We start from the raw sequence: 7,089 nt of genomic DNA on the forward strand, positions 1-7,089 counted from the left end.
TATTCCCATTGAATTTGGCTTGAGGAGGGAATGAAATACACGCTAAATATGGCATCTCACCCTCCAGGAGAGTGGGGGGGAAGGGGACCAGAGTGTGGATGATGGAAGGGTGGGCAGGCTCGGGGGGAAGGAAGTTGGGAGCACCCACTTTTGAAAAGAGATGGGATGAAAGAGAATAAAACAAGTGGGAGGTGGGATAGGAGGGAGGGAAATATACTCAGTCTTTTACAATATATCTACTGTGTTATTGTTTTGCATTAGTCACACATGTACAACCTATGCTGAACTGCTTATCTTCCCAGTAAGGTTGGTAGACAAGGGAGGAAGGGAATGAATCTGGAATTCAAAGTTTTAAAATGAAATACTCAATATATATATATATATATATGTATATATACATATATATATGTTATTATTAATACTATTTTACATGTAATTGGGAAATAAGGTATACAGGTACTGGAGCATAGAAATCTACTGGAAAATTTGAAAGAGGTATGGGATAAAATATGGGAGAGAGCAGATTCGAGGAGAGGATATCCTGTGGGACTGCTATTTTGTGGCGGTGGGTAGGGGAAAAACGGGGAGAAAATTTGTAACTCAAAATCTGGCAGAAATGAATGATGTAAATCAGAAGTTAATAAAGCATTTGAAAAAAAAAACCTGCCTTATTATTTTCCCTAAGTTTTTGAAAGCAGGCAGGTTTTACATTCCATATTGTTTTCTTTTGTTTTAATTATTTTTTTTTTGTCTACATTATCCCAGGTAATGTGACTAAGACTTTACCCCTTAAAGTCTAGTTGATCTCATATGCTATCATGGCTGGTATAATGCAGATAGAACTCTACAGACCCTATCTTGAGGAGGCTTCTGAGACTCAGAGAGGCATGCACACATAGTTAATAAGGCATTTGCCCAAAGTTGTGGAAAACTGACACCTGTTCCTTTTGCCAGGGCTAAGTACCCAGCATAACATTCACCTCCCCAGTAGCTGGGTAATTCTGAGCTAAGGATTCTGCTTGTATCTTCAGAGAAGGAGCATTTGAGGTTTTGCCACTAAATAAAAGGAACAAGTTCATCCACACAACTGTACAGCTGTCTCTATTCCCCAGGGCACAGGGCTCTTCTCTGGAGAGAGTTCGATCATGTTTCTGCTGAATGCTACTACAATTCACCTCAAGTGGTGTCACAGGGCTCTTCACCTTGTGCCAGATAATAGTTTTTCCTTCTCGTTTTAAAAGATCAGCTCCTTCTCCACTCCCTAAGAGCAGGGAAAGTAGCCAGAAGACTCATGTAGCAGATTCCTGTTTTGTAGAAAATCCAAGATCCTTACAGACTCGGCCTTGAATTGTAGATTCAGAGGGCTACTTAATCAAGGATCATGTAGCTCACCTTCTGCAAATTGACTCCCCACTGCATATAGAATAAGGTCCAAACTCTGAAGTCTTGCATTCAAGTTCCTTTATAACCCAGCCTCACTTTAACTTTCTGGACATATTTCCGTATGTGGGGCAGCTAGGTGGTGAAATGAATAGAGCACTGGGTCTGGAGTCAGGAAGAGCGGAGTTCAAATCCAGCCTCCCACACTTATTAGCTATGTGAGCCTGGGCAAATCACTTAACCTTTGTTCTCGTTTGTGAAATGGGGATCATAATAGCACCTATCTCCCAGGGATGTTGTAGTGGTTAGCATTGTCACAGAGTAAGCACAATCTCCATCTATATGTACGTATGTTAGCTATTATTATCATTATCTTCCTTATATGAAGGTAGTTGGTAGGGATAGTAGATAGAGTATCAGACTGCTTAGGAAGACATGAGTTTGAATCCTTCCTCAGATACTTACTGACTGTATGACTGGACAAGTAGCTTAATTTTACTTAGCCTGAATTTTCTTATATGTAAAATGGGGATAATAATAGTTTTGACTTTGCAAGTGAGAATCAAATGAGAAAACATTTGTAAAGTACTTGGCAAACTTTAAAGTACTATATAGATGTTGGCTATTTTTAATCTTTATTAATATAATCATATAATGATATCTCTTACTTTGGTCAAAGTGGTCTACTTGCCATCTCTCACACATATTTTATGCTTCCCATTCATGCATATTTTCCCCCTCTATCTGAAATGTCTATGCCAATCCTTGTCTCTAAAAATGTTACCTAACATATAAAGCTGTTAGATGCTGCCTCTTCCATGAAACATCCCTTAACTTCCTTCTAAAGTGATCTCCCCCTTTCAAATGTTTCTTATTTGTACCAGTAATATAATACGAACTTCAATGATTTGCAATTGTATCACTGTGGATATCCCACTTTGGGGGATAAATAAATAATAATACAAATAATACAATAAATACTAGATTCTTTGTATTTAAATATCTACATGTGTGTTATTACCTCGGCAGAATGTAAGCTCCTAAAAGGCAGAAATTATTTCTTTTATGTCTTTGTATATCCAGTGTCAAATATAGTACTTAGATTTTTAAAAAAGGCAACTAGTTAACTGAATTATTCAAATGGAAATTGCTCTGGAAAAAATGTACAGTGGTTTTTTAATGCTTTTAGTGACTTTAAGCTTTTCTCTTAAAGCACCTTTTTATCATGAATATTCTTCAGGTGATGGTGTGGCTGTGAGACATGGAATCCAAAGATCTTCAAAGAATTGAAGGTCTGGGTCATCCAGAGGACAATTGAGTCCTTTGGTGAGTATGGAGTGACAACTGTGGCTTAGTGGATAGACAGCTGACCTCAGAGTCAGGGTATCCTGTGTTCAGTCTCTGATATATACTGGTTGTATGATCCTGCCTCAGTAACTTTACCTTTTAGTACCCCAGACAATGATACAAGACTATAAATTGCAGAACAGAATAGATACCAATCTATATTGCTAGAGGAATTTTTCTCATAAAGTTCTTTACACTGAAAAAATCACAGATCTGGACAAAAAAAAAGAATAGACTGCAATATAGTACTATAACACTCCCCTTGGGGATTATTCAGTTTATTTCACCAGTGAGATCCCCAGAGGAATGATTGTTACTATTCCCAGAGTTTTAGAGGTAACCATATGGGTGACTATCCTAGAAAACATTATTAGTTCATGATCCTTCACTAGTATGTTTTCCCTTAACAATCAACTAGTAGACTAAGTTCTTTAGCAAAGGCATTTTTGTGGTATAACAAGAAGAATCATTACAAATTTTTTCCCCTAACAGCAGTGTACAATTTTCACTAAATATATCTAGGATCCAGGATGGAAGAAGAGTGGGCACAAAATTCAAGAACAATAGTAGTAAGGCAGTACCGTGGGCATACAAGCAAGGGACCACACAATTCTGGAATTTCAGGGTCTCAATATTCTTCTCTCCAGAGGATCTTCACAAAGTTCTCTTTCAGTCCATTCACTCTTCAACTGGGCTGGACCTTCACAAGGCATGGGCTATCTACAGAATTGGTGGCTCAGTTTGGCTTATCCAATCTAGGGGCAATGTCTTGGCTGGCTGGGCCAATTTTCTGCTGGACTGCATAGTCGTTCAGTGGCTGTACTGGATCCTTACAAGTCTCTCTAACTGGGTAATGGAGAGGATCTGAGAAGCTGCTCTGCTCTTAGGCAGTTGCTATACAGTCTCAGAGAAAAGAGAGAGCTATGGGTTAGTATAGTTAGGAAAGACTTTAAAGATGAAATGAACCTTGAAATATGGGCTCATATCATATGAGCACTGAATATAAGACAGACTTTTATATGGGAATTCAAAGGAATGATGTAAAAAAAGGCTCTGAAAACTTTAGGAAGCAAGGAAGAGACAGCTAAGTGATGACTGTGTCTGTCTGGTTTCTGTAGCTTCCTAATCCAGAAGGTGCACACCTGCATTTCTACTCTATTTGAAGAACATTTGTTTTAAATGCTGTGGTGGTAGTATTTTTAAAATTTATTTTTACGTATTTCTGTTACTTTTCAAAAGTTTCCTTGAGCAGAAATACTAGAGAGTTTAAAGTATTTGGACCAAATTAGATGAGAAGTCAAAAATTAGGATTAGATTCTAAGGCCCTTATTTCTATGTTTAAATGACAAGACACTCCTACCTTTTATTTGTAGCCTGATACCCCATTTCTTGTAAGAATCAGTCATAGATTCTCAGGTGGAAATTTACCCTTGACTTTTCAACCTTTGTTATTTGTGAGAATGCAGAATAAGGTAGATGTGGTTTTAGTGATGATGAAATTTGTGCCCATGAAAAAGGAGAAGATAATGATGGGGAAGGTCTTGATTTCTTTGTTTTCTAGATAGAATCACTAGAAATCTGATTGCCACACTGTGTGATATGTGTTGCCCAAGCATGTATTTACATAGGCTCATGGTATCTGATTTTTCCAATGAAATGCCCTACAATTCACATGGTGTGTTAAGTGGATGAGTCCTCATTTCCAGAAGAAAGTGATCTCTGTTTTTATTTAAGGAAATAAATTTAACAGTCCTTTGCTGATGGCAAAAATATGTGAATCAGGGGATATTATCAGGAATAAGGGGAAATGGTCAAGAGTAAGGCTAAGAAAGAAAAACAGAGTGCCAGAAAGTGCTATTTGTAGACTTTACAAAAAGTAGAGATTTTGGGCTTGTGAGTAGTTTGTGAGGAAGTAGCTATGTGAATGAAAGAATTTGTAAGTTTGTGTCTGCAGCCAAGCTGGCAAGTCCTTGAGGCCTTCAAGAGCTAAGGACTATGGATCACTTTGGATGACCAATGGCGAAAGACTTCCCTCATATCCCTCCTCCCCCATTTCTCTTTCATTGGTATTCTCTTTCAATCCTTCATTTCTTCTACTTAAAGTTACTAAATTTTCCTTCATTTTCTTTCCTTTGCCATAGATTGTTCTATCCCAGAGGTTCTGTGAATTTTCTGAGAAATAGAGTCAGCGACTCCTATGACCTTCTCTTCAGACTGGCCCACCTTCTTTATAGCAACTTGTTGGTAATTTGTTTTACTCATGCCCAACTCTTTGTGATCCTATTTGGGGTTTTCTTGGCAAAGATATTGGAGTGGTTCACCATTTCCTTCTTTAGTTCATTTTACAGATGAGGAAACTGAGGCAAACAGGGTGAAGTGACTTGCTCAGGGTCACAAAGCTAATAAGTGTCTAAGGCCAGATTTGAATTCAGGAAGATGAGTCTTCCTGACTCCAGGCCCAACACTCTATCCACTGCACCACCCAGCTGCCCAGAGCAAGTTAACCTTTGTGTTATTTCTATTGCTTCCAAGTTTTTACTGTCTTGGGGCAATTTTGTATGAAGAAGAATGGTTCAGTCTAAGCAGTAACCTCCTAACCCAATGTGAAATTGGCTGCTCTAGGAAAGGCTAAGTTCATCCTTTCTCACCCCCAAAATTGGAAATCTTCGAGTAGTGTTGGATGGCCACTTGTCAGGCATCAGTTTGGCTTTGGGGAGGGCATTTCTGTTGAGCTACAGTTTGGACTACGTGGTTCTTCCTTTCTTCCTAGTTTTGATTTTCTAGGATTCTAAATGTAGGAATAAGGCAGAAATGGGCCCAGAGTTCCTAAATTATAAAAATATATTGGTATTTTGGGGTCATATATTGTGTCAGAAGGAAGATAATGAATGAGACAGAAAAGGATATATCTCTTAGGTATGTATATATAGGGTGGATAGATAGATTTTAGCTTGGTCCTAATTAGTATTTGGGGCAGGTAAGTAACACAGTGAATAGAACTTGGGGCCTGAAGTCAGGAAGACTCATCTTTGTGAGTTCAGATCTGACCTCAGGCACTTACTAGCTATGTTACCCTGGGAAAGTCACTTAACCCTGTTGGCTTCAGCTTTCTCATCTGTAAAATGGGCTGGAGATTCTACAGTAATCTCTATCCCCTCCCCCCCCCCCCCGAAAAAAAAACAAACCCATGTGGGGTCATGAAAGGTCAGACAAGCTGAACAATTGAGCAACAGTTTAATATGCACAATGAAGCCTTGCAATGGTTGAATTATTTGAATTCATACAGCATATTTGACATAGTTGTATCTTCACATAGTGTGGCTTCAAATACATTTGACCACTTCAGTTGATTCATTATTCACACTAATTGGCTGTATTAGGAAAGGTTCTGCCAGAGGAGGCAGATACAAATATTGACTTCTGGATGTTCATTTCCTCATTGATACAGCCAGAATGAGTGGGGAACAAATCAGAGAAGAGGATCTCTTCTTTGTAAAGATTTAAAATAATAATTTATAAGAATTAGGCTGCATATGTTGGTATGAGGAAAGCCAAGAGTTTAGACCATTGTATTCATATTTTTTAAAAATGAAACAATCCACACTTCTGCTTTATCATTTAAAAATGCTTTGTGATTCAGATAATTATCTCAATTTCTCCCTCTTTGTGATTTTTTATACTCAAAAATAAATTATCATGTTAGAAAACATAATGTGTTAACCCAGGCATTGACTAATTGAATCTTAATGAAACAGATATGGACAGGAACTAGTGAAGGCTGTTGGCCTATTAATAAAGGAAATGGTTTTACTGTAATTTTTTTTTGTAGTTATAGGAGTCTTTTCCTGAAATGAATCCAAATATGCCTTTCCTTTAGGCCAATCAATTACTTTAAAATTTTGGTATGACTCTTGAAACTGTTCTAAGCTTCATGTTTATTGACATCAAAGAACATGGAATCATAAAAGTTTAGTGCTAACAGAAACCTTCAAAAACATCTAGTCTTATTTCTTCATTTCCCTCATTGGAAACTGAAGCCCAGAGTCTTAACTATGACCATGAAGTGACTTTATAATGTCTTGGAATCTCGAACTGCTCTCCCTGTCTGCTCACTTTCCCCTTTGGGTCTTGTGCCCTAAGATCCGAGATCTTTCCCCTCACATTGCTTCAAATGAATTCTTTTTCTTTTTTCCCCTGAGTATATATTATGGTGCCAGAGTTGCTAACACAGGCTCTCCCAATAGAGGTAAAGCTTATCCAAGGGTAGATGTCTATGGAAATCACAAGGTAATTTTGTCATCTGAGCAAGAAATGTGAAGGACGGAATTGTGTATGTGTGACCTTCTTGTTTTTGTGTTTGTT

Source organism: Petaurus breviceps, unplaced genomic scaffold (assembly GCF_028583685.1).
Source record: "Petaurus breviceps papuanus isolate PSGF00001 unplaced genomic scaffold, PetGlider_PUasm1.0 138, whole genome shotgun sequence".
In the NCBI taxonomy this organism is placed as follows: Eukaryota; Metazoa; Chordata; class Mammalia; order Diprotodontia; family Petauridae; genus Petaurus; species Petaurus breviceps.